The sequence below is a fragment of the Pinus tabuliformis genome, chromosome 5_1 (genome assembly GCF_031772625.1).
Source record: "Pinus tabuliformis cultivar Carrire ecotype Pingquan chromosome 5_1, CPIR1, whole genome shotgun sequence".
NCBI lineage: Eukaryota > Viridiplantae > Streptophyta > Pinopsida > Pinales > Pinaceae > Pinus > Pinus tabuliformis.
In genome coordinates this window covers 577,764,566-577,780,524 of record NC_142305.1, presented here as the reverse complement: position 1 = coordinate 577,780,524, position 15,959 = coordinate 577,764,566, and positions in this window count along the sequence as shown.

Sequence of the window (15,959 nt, the reverse complement as noted above, 5' to 3'; positions counted from 1 at the left end):
CATCAAATCTCATCAAAAGGAATCGAGTGAACCCAACAAAAATAAAGGTAATACTAAACTTGCTTATTCCACAAACATAAAATGGGGTACGAAGTTTTCTAGGACACGCTAGTTATTATTGTCATTTTATTGAAGATTTTTTACAAATAACTCATCCTTTGTTTGCTTTTTGTTGTAGTGTTTTTGGAGCACAAGTATACGAAAAAAACACCCCCTTAGCAGTGGATTGTTACCTGCAAAGGATCACAGTCAAAATTGGTGTTGTTATTGGACAAACTTAAATAAACACAACGTTGTAAATAATGGATACACTGCATACACAAACATAAACTTAAACAAAGAGGTACATGAACATAATAATGCTCAAATGGAGCAAAAACATCAGTAATATATGGAAGAATCTCCTTTTATTCATTGTTGGTGGTAGAGGTTGAATACAATCAGAATACTAAAACACTTGAAGAGAATTCCTTGAGCTAGGGAGCTCAAAAATACTCAGCAAGGATGTTTCTTTTCCTCAATCTCTTTGCAAGTTTCTCCTCTCTCACAAGGAAGTATGAAGACTCTCCAAAGGGTGGATTACTCTTTACTCACTAATATGTTGGGTTGATTAGAAGCAATTTGGCTAGCATAACAATAACTCCTCTTTTTGGCTCTCCCATGGCCTATTTATATAGAGTTTTTTGAATCCCTCTTCCCTCTCTTGGCACATGTATGATAAAGACACATGAGTAGGACAAGAGGATTCCATTGAAGACTGCACTTCTCCAAGGCGACTCGAATTTGGTTGTACTAGGCCGATCTCGTATCAAGAAATCAACTCCAAGTGTGTAGAGTGGTCCCGGGCTGCTGAGTCATCTTTTCTGCAACTGTGCGGCTTCTTCAGGATATGTCGCGCGCACACATTTATTGAATAAATATACACACGACCTTAATTGATTTCCTTTATAAAATTTGGACCTTAGGAGAACCTTTTAGTTTTTAATCTTTATAATGTATTCAACTGGAAAAATGTCCACCTGTGAATTCTGCTGGACACTTTTAATGTCTTATGGATTGTACTAGCAGGTGTACGATTTTCCAGTGTTAACAATTGCCCCCTAATGTATGAGGTTAGGAGTAGACGTATAGCCAAAATACATCATGTTTTCATTTTCTTTGGAGAGTCTGATTAACTTTTCAAGAGAGAGGATAGATTGTTTCGAAGATGAGTAGAAAAAAATACCTTGAATGAGTATGAATGATACCCATGATCTGGTGGAAAACATACAATAATGATGTGTCTATACGAGGCGAGCATGTCCCATGCTCATTATGATGGCTAATCAAAACTGATTACAATTGGACAACAACTGATTTGTGTCCAGTCAAATTTTTGGTTGTTGACATGCTGATAGTTGATGATGAACATTGTTGATGCCCTCAGGGGCGCTTTCTGGTCAAATAGGAAAAATATTATTTTCCTATGCATATCTTGGTGAAGCACTTTGTTGATGGGTGTTGTGGCATGCACAAATATTTGGCGGCAACTACCTCCCCCACCTCATAATATAAGAATTTTTTACTGAGGTTCTTAGTGAAGCGGGGGTCTTCGACTATGTGAATGAGTTGCAACAGTAACTAAGTACGACACCACCTTGACATGAATGATTTGAGTTGATGTCAAATGTCAAGGGAACCAATGACATCACTAGGCAATAATGGTTCCAAATGTGCCACCCGAGGATATCCCTATTAAGGGAGGGAGTATCCAAGGTACTAACTCTTTCTTGTAATGCATTTGTTGAAGTCGACAGGAAAGGGGTGTCATCTGCCCAGCATGGTGAGTCGAGAAATTAATGTGAGATATGAACATATTGTAACAACTTGGGTCAAGTAGTCATGATTGTGAGGGCTATAGATATTGGAGGATATAGATAGCCATTATGAGGTCAAAGCTCGAGATACAAATAGTGGCGGTCAAAACATGATTTCTGATGATCCTGGAGTCAGTAGGATTTACATGATGGGTGTAAGTGATTTTTGACAGACGTGACAAATGGGGGTGATTCATTGATGAGAGGTGACCAAAGGTTATCAGAGATTGCAGGCGGGAGAGGGCCATGGATTGTAAAAATCAAATGTGGATGGGAGGATTATTATTATTATTATTTATTTATTTATTTTTTGTATAGTAGCCAAAAGAATAGGGGTTGGTTTGGATGTACAACCACGGAAACAGGTGTCCCATAATGATAGTAACCTGTGTGAAGGTGTAATGTATCTACTAAGGGTGGGGTCCCCATTGGTTGGTCTCCGTGTAGGGTGGGTGGGTGAAGTGGTACAAATGGGCTATGTGATGCGGATGAACGATAGGCCAAATGTAGGACACAAATGTGCATCCGTTAGTATTTGTGAGGGGGCTCGAGAGAATGGGGTGAATGCGTAAATGAATGTAGCATAATGAGGCTAAACTTTCAGATATGTATGTGAGATGGTTCCTGGGATGGAGTGAGTGGTCATGGTTTTTTTGTGTGAACAAGGATCTGCAATGATGACATGAGCCATGGGGGCGGATTTCTATTAACCAACATGAATGTTTATCATGTACAAGTGTGAGATGGTGATAAACATGGTCGAGATGTTGGACCTTATGGCACATTTCAGAGAAATGATGTCAGGATATGCAAATATTTTTAGGGGGGAGCCTATCATGCTAAGTGGAGAATGATACCTTCTCTCTTTTCGCTTGTTGAGGTGCTGGTTGAAATTGACCATGTGTTATATTCCTGCAATGGATACGACCAAAACCCAAAGTGAAAGCATCGTTCAAGACATATATATGTAATGAATGTTATGGACTTAGAGAGCTAGAAGTACCTGACATATGAGGTAGGCCTAAAAGATGACTTTTAGTGCTTACAAAGTGTTCCATGATGAAGACGTTGTGGGACTGATCTTTGCGTCTCTTTCGGTTTTTTCAATGGAGATCCTAGGCTTCTACAATGTTCCCAAAGAGATGGAAAACAGGGTGATAGATAGGGTTGTGGGGCCCAAATATCAATAATTTGAATTGTTGAGCTGTGGAGGTTAGAGAGCTTTCCTGGAGAGTTTCTTGCCGTTGCAGTAAGCCTGTGCATCCGAGTTTTGCACCGTCAAAGACAGGTAAGAGCTTGAGGCAAAACCTTTGTGATTTTCACTATGTTAGATTAGGTAGGTCATACAGGGGTCCCTTGTGCAATTTTTTAGGGTCAATTTTGAAGACCGCTTGTGTGACTATGCTTGAGCCAAACGGTCTTCACGCAGAATTGGAGTTATGTGTGAATACCCCGCGTGAAAAGGATACTTAGACTCGCTTTGTGCCTGTCTGAGTTATGGGTTTGCGCGATGATCCTTGTCGGGGTTCATCGTGACTTTCCTAAGAGTTTTCACATCGGGCGCGCACCTGTATGGGATACAAGCATGTTCACCATGTGTTGTTATGAAGGAAAGGCACGTGCACCGTGTGCCTCTTTAGGAAACAAGTGTGTTGTGGGGGGGAAATTGGTTTTTTACCCCCATTTTGATTTTTTGAGGACCTGAGGGGTTCTCCTTTTTGAATTGTGGCATCCTTGGTGGTAGGATGATCTGGAGAGAGTGAGATTGGACTCCTCCTCGGAATTCTGTGACACAGGATGCTGGTGCGAGGTAGAAGCTAGTGCAGTGGGGGTTGCTGAAGTTTCTTCAGAACCCATTGATGAGGTCGCAGGACAGGCTCCTACGATATCTGGTTAGTTGTTGGGATGCGAATCGCAAGGTGATGGTTATCTGTCATATAGACCTCCCGATCCTGGCAGAGGTTGACATTTACTTTGTTACTAGGTTGATGCTGTGAAGGGAGGTGCTCCCTTATCCCCTTCCAAGAGGGGATGCTGGCATGAGGGTTTGGGCTAATGGGTACTGTAGTCCAGACCCTATTTCAGATGGTTACGTGAGAATTGCAGTGGTGGAGGATCTAGACGAGTGGGCAGTGCTGGCTATGATTGTTAGACTTGTGGGGTCGGTGTCCCCCAATCGTTTCTCGAGGTCGCATATTTCAATTTTGTAGTGACTTCAGGTGAGGGCATTTTCTAACTGGCCTCGACTAGTGCGACAGGGGATGGTGTCGCAACTTACCCAGGTTTAACGATTGTCTCTGAAGAATTTTAGTTATGGGAGTGTGCTTTCCGGCATACTCTATGGGATGGTGGTTATGCTTTGCCTTGTTCTTGCAGTATTGGCGGAGCCTCCTCGGGAGCCTCGCATGCGCCATTGGGGACGGGTGATGCTGCGAGATGGTGAAGGAGAGGTGGGTCAGTATTAGATCGACGTGGTACAACATTAGATCGATTCCAACCCCCAACTGATACTGGACTACTCGTACCATGGGGTTGACTTCTGTGGAGATCCAGAGATGGGGCTCCCTCTAGGTGCTGCCTAGGGACGATCAGGTGTATGTTTGTTAATTCTGTATTTGTATACATATGTGTTTTTTCATGTATTTATGATTTACGATGATATTGACACTATGATTTGTTTACTTGCATATGAGGGGCCGCGAGGACATCCACTGGCCTTTCTGGTCGGCCATGATCCGAAACATATGGGAGTTGCAGGGGACATGCCTATTCCTCAGAGATCCTGGGTACCAAGGCCATCAAATGCTCCTTGGGATGGCTCAGAGTGATCAACACAACGACCTCAGATGGAGATTGTTGGGCCCTCTAGAGAGGGGGCTATGGATACAAAGAGACTGGTTTTGCAAGTTGAGGAGGTTGAGGCGCGACGAGATGTTATCGAGGCGGAGTTACAATGGTACCATGAATTCTGGAGATGAGTGGAGATCTTGATTGTAGGTGTGCCCTTCAAGGGATGGGCTCACCTTCCATAGGTTGTGGTTGAGACAATGATGTCCCAAGAGCGGTAGCATCGGATGACTTTGCACCGTATTGCTATGGCAGAGGCTTCAACTGGTCCCATCTTGGATCCTGATGCATAGATGGCACCACTAGGGCCTTAGGGAGACTGGTTATGTACCTTTGTTTTGGGTCGAGATGATGTATGAACCAGGGCAAACACCCATTTATGAGGATGCTCCCCTGTATTTTTTTATGACTTATCCTTCCTGGTCGCGGGCCAATGATTTTTGTACTCATATATATATTTTTGATGTATATACGAGGCTATTTTTGGCGACTCTCATGATGTGATAAATGCATCCATACTTCTTGGTGAATTTTTGCGTTTGTGTTTCTAGATGTATCTTGTGTTGATGTTTTTTATATATCTTGATGGTTATATATGCGCGATGCGTGCTAGTCTAGGATTTGATTAGTGATGTGATCTGCGATATGATTTTGATCTATGGGTATATGTGTAAATGTGATTTGATCAAAATGTCTAGCTAACCTTTGTGCATGCAAATACTTGCAAAAAAAGCATGGATTGTGGACTTGGAATGTCCTATTTAACTGGGATACTACGAATTGGGAATCAAGGAATACATGCAGGTGACAGATACCTAGGTGATGGGCAGTGGCCAAGAGGCCTATGATGACATCATATTCTGCTTGATTGTTGGTGGTTGACCTGATACATAGCCCATTGAAGAGACAAGGTGCTCGGTCAGAAGATTATATAACCCATGTTGCGGCAGCGAGATTTTGCGACCATCGAGATGCGCCGTCAGCGAACCCGTGTTGATAAGCTGGCGGAAGATCCATCTGTTTACATGAGATGAGAGAGTGATTTTTAGAATACATTTATGATGAGGTGATCATCATAAACAATAAGTCATTGTACGCACATGCTTACTCTAACATTTTATGGGTGAATTTTTTGAGGTAGAGACCATTCACGAGATTTTTTAGGCAAGTACTGTCGGGCTCTGATAGTATGTATGCCTCCTTGCAGAGGCAATGTTTGATGATGTATGGGCCCTTCCAAATGGTTTCGAACTTTCCAAGTCCTATTGCTTCTTGGGCAACATTGTAGCGGAGGAATAACTCTCCCTCGGTGAATGGTCGAGAGGTGATATTGCGGTCGAATGAGGCCTTGACCCTTTCTTGTGGGCTTCGTTGTTTTGAAGGGATTATCATCGACGAGGTCTAGCTGGACTAATATTTGTTTTAGTGGTTTATCTTCTTCAAGAAGCTCGATGGCTGAGTGTAGCGTGGGGATTTTGCATTCAATAGGAAGTATTGCTTCTATACCATATACGAGTTGGAAGGGTGTGAATCTTGTGGAAGGGCTGAGAACACCATGGGGTGCCATTCAGTTTTGTGAATGTTTACCATATGTTGTAACATGGTTTTGAAGACTTTGTTTATAGCTTCTACTTTCCCATTAGATTGGGGGTTGTATGGAGATGAAAAATCCTGAGAGAAACCAAGGAGTTGGGATAGTTCTTGAAAGATTTTGTTTTCGAAATGTTTACCATGATCTGACACCAACTCTTTGGGAACACTGAACTACGTTATGACGTGGTTAAAGAAAAATTGTGAAGCGGTTTCAACAGTGTTATTATATGTGGGCATTGCTTCTGCCCATTTGGTAAAATAGTCCACGACTACTACAATGTACTTGTGGTTGCCAGATGATGGGGGGTTACAAGTCATAAAGTCGATGCCCCATTTGTAGAATGGGTTGGCCACTATAACTGGATGTAAGGGGGCAGGTGGCGCACGTGCCTTATGAGCGTATTTTTGGCATCACTCACATATTTTGATTGCTTGTATACAATCGTGGAAGAGGGTGGGCCAGAAATAACCAATGTGGAGGATATTTTGGGCAGTGGCCATCCCAGATAGATGGCCACCACAAATCCCATTATGATAGTCATTTAAGGTTTGCATAGCTTGTTGGTGATCGAGACATCGGTGTAGGATGGTGTTGATGCCTCATCGATAGAGGACATCTCCTAATAGGAGGTAACGAGGGGCTTGTTGGCATATGCGTCTTCGATTGTCACACATAAGTTGAGGTCTAAACTTTTGAGTTCGTAAAAAGAGAAGGATATCGTCATACCAGGGGTCATCCGTGGACACAAAAAATAGATGTTCATCGGGAAGGGCCTCATTAATCGAAGATCCCTGATTATCTATTGGGAGATCTATGATGAATTCAACCAATATGAGTGCCTTTTTGCTCTTGGGGTGGTAAACTGAAGGTCAAACTCTTGTAGAATCACCACCCATCGGGCATATTTGTGCTTCATCATGCGACGAGGAAGCATGTATTGTATGGGGTTGATGGTTGCTACCAGCGTAGTGGTCCTAAGGATGATGTAATGCTGACGTTTTTGTATAGCATGTACAAGGGATAGGGCTGTTTTTTCTTCGGGCTCATAATTTAATGCAGGTCCAGATAAATTCTTGTTTACGTAATAAATTACGTGCTCCTTGTTGTCTGGTCCATCTTGGACTAATACCCGGCTATGGCTCATTTTGAGGCTAATAAGTATAGGGTATAATCTTTGTTATGGTTAGGGGGACTAATCAAAGGTGCTTGGGATAAGGTATATTTCAAAGCGTCGGATGATTTTTGAGCTTGATCATCCCTTTGGAAAGGGATGTCTTGACAAAGGAGAGGTAGGAAACCTTGCGCGAAGTGGCATAATCTGGTACAAAATGGCATAAGAAGTTGGCTTTACCTTGTAAGCTTTGTAACTGCTTTAAAGTTTTTGGTGGAGGTACCTCTTTGATGGCCTAGAGTTTTAAGGGATCTATTCTAATCCCTTCCTGGGAAACAATGAATCCTATAAGTCTTCCAACGTTGATGCAAAACACACATTTGAGAGGGTTCAAGCGTAGGTTATATTGGCAACATATTTGGAGCACCACGCAGAGGTCTTCTAAATGGTTGGCACGGTTCTTAGACTGTACTGTGAGATCATCCAGATATGCGAGAATGAGGTGAGCTAGATCGTGGAAGATGTAGTTCATGGCCCACTGGAAAGTGGCATCGACATTTTTAAGACCAAAGGGCATGACTTGGTATGCGAATGTCCCCCAAGGGGTAGTGAATGTTGTTTTGTATTGATCTGTATGACGAATATGAATTTGGTTGTACCCAAAGAACCCATCCATAAATGATAAGGCCTCATGATTGGCTCAAGCATTGACGAATTGATCGATGAATGGTTTGGGTAATTATCTTTAGGGCATTCTTTGTTTAGGTCCCTAAAATCAGTACAAACGTGAATGGTGCCCTGTTTTTTCATGACGGGTACAGGGTTGGAAACCTAAGATGTGTAGGCAATTGGGTAGATAAATCCATCTTTGTGAAGCTTATCAATTTCTTTCTTAATTTTTGCTGCCTTAGAGGGATGCAATTGGTGTTGTTTTTGGCGGATAGGGTGGGCATCTAGCCATGTGTCAATATGATGTTCCATTATTGTGGGACTAAGGCCTGACATATCTGAGTATTCCCATGCAAAAATATCTCTATATTCTTGGAATAGGGATGTGTATGCAACTATTTATTCAAGGGAGCATGCTTCCCCCAGGGAGATTTACTTGGTTTTTCCAAGATATTTTGAAATATTCACATTTATGGTGGGTGAGATATTGGACATGTTCCCTTCCTCAAATGCATCAGGTGCTGGGATGGGGTTTTTGAACCAATCCACTTTTCCTCGGGGGGAGGGGGGTGAAGTCTTTTGTTTCAATGATCCAGGTGGATATTGGTGGCGACCCGCCTATTCCACCTAGGCCCCCCAGTAAATTTAATCTATTTCCTTGTCCATTTTAGCATTTACTATTGTTAGCAGTTTTTCGGGTCCTGAACTTTTAGAGAATTTTTGACCCCCTAAACGACGCTTTTTTGGGGTCCGCGACAGGCCCATAGCCATAGGCATGGGCCTACAACAAAACCTGTAGTACTTGACAAGACCTTTCCAATAAGGTATCGTACGCGCCAAACGGAGATAATATGACCAAGTTACGACCCTGGGAAGTTGGCTGCCCAACTAACCCCCACATGGCCCACAAACTCTTGGTGTTACATCTCTCGGGGTTAGGGTTTTGGTTGTTTAGGGTTTTCTCATGTTTTCCAATAATAAATAGGCCCTTGAACCTCATTGTAACATAGTTCAGAGGCATGTAACCACCACATCTCTTCTCAAAGATAAGATACCATCACCCAAGGTATCTTATTTCCATTCTATTTTGTAAGCATAGTTCAATATTTTTCTATTAATGAAATGAAGTGTTTTTCTGTTGCATCTCTGTGTTTATGATTATATATGTAAGTTGTTGCATTCCTATTTAAGTTCGGATCATCCAATGGTGTAAATGTCATGGGTTTTCTTGCTGCTAGGGGTAAATGTTTCTTTGGGTAAGAAAAACGAACGATGATGCGTGGCATCCCAAGGACACTCGGGTTCCATCATGGCCTCGAGAATATCTTCATCAGAGTGGAAAAGATTATCCAAGGTTGACTGGGAGTGGGCTGAGTCTTGAGTTGTAGACTTGGTTGTGCTAGTGGACGAATACGAATATGACTCATCGGTTGAAGTTGTAGAACCTAGAGAGGTTGACAAGGTGCAGATTGGATGGTTTTGCATTGTTAGAGTTGGTACCATCGTTGGGGTGGACTTTGTGGTCTTGAAACCAAAAATGATGACCAGACTGCATAGATCATGGTTCCTATGGACGAGGAAACAAGTCACATATGATGTTGTGCGTCATCAACATTGGGTGGTGGCAGAATCTTAGTTATAGGTGGTTACGACTTTTTTGGAGGAAGCTCTCACTCTCTCGTTGGTGTACGACGGGCAAGAGAAGCTTATTCAATGGGATGCTAGTGTTGAATCCTAAGCTACTGAAATGTGTCTAACATAGGGAAGGCTTCATTGGTATGAGTAGCGATTCTGCATACTGGTCTCATGGTATCGGTGTTGATGCCTGGTTACCATATGGAAGATCTGATATGTTTTGGTGGTGTTGAAGGGGGTTCATTTAATAAGGGTTAGGCCCTATTGTTGGGAGTGGCTTTTCTTCGAACACACATAGAGCGGACCTTGATGCTTCATTCCCGGGGGGCAGTGAATGTCTCAATGATTCAGTCTCTACTCCGGGAAAATCTGAATTATCTACGATAAATCGCCACATGAATCCTAACATTGGACGAAATCGAGAAAGATGGGGACAGTGTTGCACATGATGGTTGCTGGCACAAATTTGGCAAGTGTGACGCTTGTACCTTGATCTTGTTGGTTGGGTGACATGAGGAACTGGATACAATTGGTTAAATGCTTGTAACTCAGGGCATTGGTTGATTAAATGTTTTGATGTGTCACACATAGCACATGTAAGTGATGGTAAGGTATGTTCCCACTAAGAGCGCCTCCAACCATGGTTGGAGGTTGACAGACCTGTCGCACAAAAGGAGCAAGAGGCTTCTTCCCTTACGATGTAGAAATTATTTTTGGAACCATCGTCTATGGAGAGTAATGGGGAACTGGGTTGAGTGGGAAACTATGGGCATAATGCTTGTAATCGACGCAGATGGAAGATTTGTGATTGGTGCGTAATTATTTATAATGCATGGGTAAATTGTTCTTCTCGATAGAGGTTAGATGGTTTACAGGCTCTTGTGGGGCATGTATCCGATTTTTGAGCCTCTTTAATTCGTGGCACTTATTGGTGGGGTAACCTATGGTTTCACACAAAGCACATGGTTGAGGGGTCCTAGAGGAGGAGTGCTTGGGGCTTCCATCTTTTTAACTTTTTTATTATCCATTGGTTTTGGTTTAGCTGGTGGTGGTACTATCACTGCTTGTGGAATAAGTGAAACCTCGGTAGGCGATGTATGGGGTGTCTTGTTTTCCTTAGGAAGAATAGGGAACACCTCTGTTGCAGTGTAATCTATGCTGGATGGCATGGTCTTGGGGGATAAATACCAGACTGGTATTGTGAGGGCTAGGTCAAGCAACGTGAGTGTTGCGATGACTTGGTGCGAGACAAAACCCGATGGTGGATATACGAAGGGTATTTGTGTAATTGCAGGAGGTAAAGACCCAACTTCTTCATTTGCAGGTGTTGAGGTGTCTGGAACTGATTTCGATGTTTGGGCGGTGTTTAATGAAGTCATCATGCAAACCGGTGCTCCAGTATTTGTTACAAGCTCTTGTATTACTGAAGGAGCTCCTGGGAATGTTCCTGGGAGGTTTGATGGCTTAAACTGGCCTAGGTTGAGCTCAGTGTAAGTAGTGACCACCTCTTAGGATACTAAGGGAAACACACCATCTAGTGTGGATGGAGTTTTCTTTTCATAGTAAGTGAGTTGATCAATGGTAATGACCTTCCCGTCATGGGGGAACACCATGATTCTAAACACTGATGAGGCGACTGCGAGCGTTTCATACATATAGCTTCGGCCTAGGAGGATGTTGTAATCTAACTGGGCGTCGAGTACTTCAATGCCTATTAACACAATTTTTCCAGCCAATTAACTGGCGTGCTAGGGTATAGACCGACGAGAGCAGAAGGGCATCTGTCGTATGCTCTAAGTGTTATGTCGTAAATCTTAAGTTCAGGGGATCCTAATTTTTTCCAAATGGATTTGGACATGATGCATGCGGAAGCCCCTTCGTTGATGATGCAACGATGGATATTTATATTCTAGACTGAGACAGGGATTTGTGGAGTAGCTTTGTCTAAGTCAAAGACCATGAAGTGGGAATTAGATGGATCGATTGCGCCTAAAGCGAAAAGTAGGGATTTCCATTGGGTTTGGCACATCTATAGGACTTCAAGCGTTGATATAGCTGATGGTGACTAAGCTAAATCATCAGATATGCTGTAACTATGGGAAGCTTTTGAATTGGTCCCTACACGCCGTAAAGGTCCTTTAACCATTTTGGACATGACATCTATGGGAGGTCGCATAATGGTCAATGGTCTAGTAGGTATGGTCGTAGCTGAGGTGGATGAATTAGGCTTTGGGGGAGCCTCATAAGTTTGATTTCTTGTTTGTAAGAGGATGTCCTCTCCTGTCATGAAGATATCATGGTTAGGAGTATTGTTGAGGTTCCCTCCAGATGGGTGAGCTTGGGAGGTATTTTGTTGTGTGTGAACAATTCCCTTATGGGGAAAGGGTTCCTGCATGACTACAGTTAGTTGGTCACTTTCCCCCTACTATCTTGTATCCTTTTTAATCTGGAAGTTGGGGATAGTGATGGGTATAATGGCAGTACTCCCTGTAGATGGTGCATGCATGATTAGTTCAAAGAATAGATTTCTTGCCTTGTTTCTGCGAGTTGTTATTGGTCATACCCTAGTTTTCGTTCCAGTTGGGGTTATCCCTTCTCGGTACCCTTGGGGGTTGCTGTTGATTGCTACCTCCTCGTTCAAGCTCTTCATTTGGCTTATTTTTGGTTTTTTCCTAGCACTGTTAGAAGGATTAACCGAATTCGATTGTTCTTCTGATTGATGCGGTGAAGCAAGAGATGGTTGCACTAGATTTTCCTGTGCATTGTTTTTCTTTGGTGGGATATTTTGTTGCGGTGTTGGGAAAGGAGAATGTTGGTTCTCTTGTCCCTGGTTAACATATTGGTTTGGGGGATTAGAGGTTTTATTCGTACTCCAGGAGGAGAATTGATTCCTTGTGGGGGATGACATGAGCCTCCTTGAGGGCATCGGTGCTGGTTAACCCTATTGCCTATATTCTGCATAGGTGCAGGCTGACCATTATAATACCATGTATTTTGTAATGGTGGTGTAGCATCGTAAGATGGGCCATTCATTGGATATGTAGGGTATTGTAAACTATTGCTGTGATGTCTTTGGGATAGGGCCCCAATTAATCTGTCAATAGTATTGGATGCGCCTGTTATTTCTCGATAATATTGCAAGTGCAGAGTGTTTGGGAGTACATGGTAAATGTACCCCGAATAGTTGTAGATCACCTCCAGTTGTTGGGCTTTACTGATGGCTTCTTCCTCGCTTTGTGGGAATGTTTTAGCCACGTCTTTTGAGATTTCAGAGGTGAGGGATCTCAAGAAAATGTCCAGGAGGACTTTATCTTCAAAATCAGTTTTGCACAATCTGCGACATTTCCACCATTCATGGATATCGTCCGAGATGTGCGTAGCTTGTGTTTGTTTGAAGTTGGTTAGAAGTTACAACCCCGAATCATGGCGAACTAGGAGTTGGAAGAAAGTAAGGAATGCTTTAGCTAATGAGCTAAAGGTTTCATGAGACACAAAGGGTTGGTCTATATACCACTTCGTGGCGGGCCCTGTTAGGGTGCGTTGAAATAGCCTTAATCTAATAGTATCTTCTGTGATATTGTTAGATGAACACCACAGGTGAAATGTCATGACGTGGTTCCTTGGGTCTTCGCCCTGCTTTCCCTCAAATTTTGGAATATCTGAAGGGAGCTTTGTGGGCATAGCTAGCCAATTTTGGCCATGTTCGATCGGGTCATTTGTGAGCTTTCTTAAATATGGGAGATTTAATGAAGCTAAAAATGGGATCTGTGCATTACTTGTCATCATAAAGCAATTCTGGAGAACTATATGTAGTGGAGTCCTCTATAGGGATGTCATGAGAGGATAAACTTGATGGGTAGCTCGAGGACTTTCTGGAGGAGAAGTGTGTGCACTCCCAAAGGGGGGTAGCGTGCAGGAATCCTTCAGGAGTGGTGAAGGGTGTACCTTGACGAGGAGGAGTTCCAAGCAAAATTGCACCAATAAAGGAAGATCCAATAATCATTAGGGGACTTTTGGGTTCTAAAATGGGCCTCCTAAGGAAATTATAAATAATAGTGGAAATAATAAAATAATATTAGATTACATCATCAAATTTTAGAGGAAAAAAAATAAAAAAAACTATATTTTCAACTTATCTCCCTATGGGTTTACTAAAATTTTGAGTAGAAACACTCGTTGGATGCAAAATTTGGTTCCTCATCCAAGGAGTACCCATATTTCATACTTTCGATGGACACTACTACACGAAAAATGAGAAATACATGAAAAAACGTGATTGCAATCACGTTTTTTCATGTATTTCTCATTTTTCATGTGGTAGGGTCCATCGAAAGTATGCAACATGGGTATTCCTTAGATGAGGAATTAAATTTTGCATCCAACGAGTACTTCGACTCGAAATTTGAGTAAAACCTTAGGGAGATAAGTTGAAAATACGAGTTGAAAACTAGTTTTATTATTTTATTATTTTTTAATCTTTTTACTTTTTTACTCCAAAAATAGTGAATCATCCCCCATTGTTAACATACTCATCTTGAATCCTATTGGTTCTTATAAAGTTTATTTTGGTTGTAAATTTTTCTTAGGAGGCCATTTTAGACCTCAAAATTCCCCTAATGGGTGGTTGAGTGATGTCCTCTCCGCTTAAACGGTGGGAGTCCTGGTACACTTCCCGGCAAAGGGGGGAGGTTTAAAAAATGCCTAGATCGACAGAGAGCTGTGGGGTGCCCTATGGTGTCGATTTAAATTGTGCACTATTTTAGTTTTGGTGATGGACGAAGATATATATCAATACAATTGGATCACATACATAAAGCAAAGCGAAAATATTAATAGTTTATTTTCCTTTAATTAAACTATGTGACCAAGCAAACAAAAAAGGGGTTTTTGTTTGTTGTGTATGATAAATAGTCCTATGAAGACCTAATCGTCTTGTCCACTCTTGAAGTAACTGGGCCTTGCGGTGATAACCTCTGATGGGTCTTGGGGAAATGTCCCAAAAGAACTGGCGACACCTTCCAACAACTGAGGAGTCAACTAAGGTAATGGTAATGAGGGTTAAGTGATGCCTGCACCGTCACCTATATGTTAGAAAATTATATATTACAGAGTAATGGAACACATAAAATATTGCAGAAATATAAACACATAAAACACATAAAAAAAGAGAGACACAGATATACGTGGTTCACTCAATTTGGGCTACGTCCACGGAGAAACAACTAGTCCTTCCTTTTATATTATCCAGCAAAATGAAGAGATACAACCTACAACGGATCCATTGTAATTCCCTCTTCGCTCTCACACAATCTCCTCCCTCTTTCTCTCTTAGAATACAGATCTCCATAGTCGCAATACAATTCCATCATATATAGTGAGGGGTTGCCTTCTAGGGAAAAAAACCCTAAATTAAACATAACTTCTACCATCAGATTTCTGCCCAATGAATGGCCTAGATTTACTACGAAATTACAACATTTTACAAGGCAATTTTACATATATTTTTAGCTTCGGGGGTGTTTCCCCCAATCCCCCTCCAAGGGGAGGCTATTAATAATGCCCCCTGGTGGCGCACAAAAACGGGTGGCGTTGCCGCGCCATTACGAACTGGGGTCCAATGCGGCGATACCTTTGAATAAAGAAGATAATCAGGCTCCATACCTAACACTATAGGGAAGGATGGTCTAGATTTGGTCACTAAGTATCTTCGTCCCATGTGAGCATTCGAGTCTTTAGCTTCTTGGTAATCGGTTACTAGTACCGAGCACTAGATGGGTCAGGTAGCCCCAAAGAGTATCACACGCACTGGGCCTAAGCCAAACCCTCTCTGAATCGGGTCTCGACCATGCTCAAGTTTTATTTTCCATGGGATTGTTGAAGGATTTTAAGCTCCCTAGAAAGTCAACAACTATGTTTAAATGGTGAAGAATGACCATAGCGGCTTATGGCCTAACCCCAATGGTCCTAACCTGAAATATATTTTTTTTGGTGACCCTTGTGGGGAAACTTGTTTTGTTCAAGTTACTGTTGTTTTTAAAGAGGCTTATTTCACTTATGGGGTGACTTGGTAAGCCAAAATATACTAAGTAACCAAAGATCCAAAAGATGGATGGTCTTTGAGTACAAAGTGTATGGAGTCTTAGTGTGTGATGCAAGTGAACATACAAGTGTGGTAAGATTTGGATATGCGATGATCCTTTTCAATATCCTTTTAATTACACTAGGTGTTGGTTGTTCCTTGCATGGA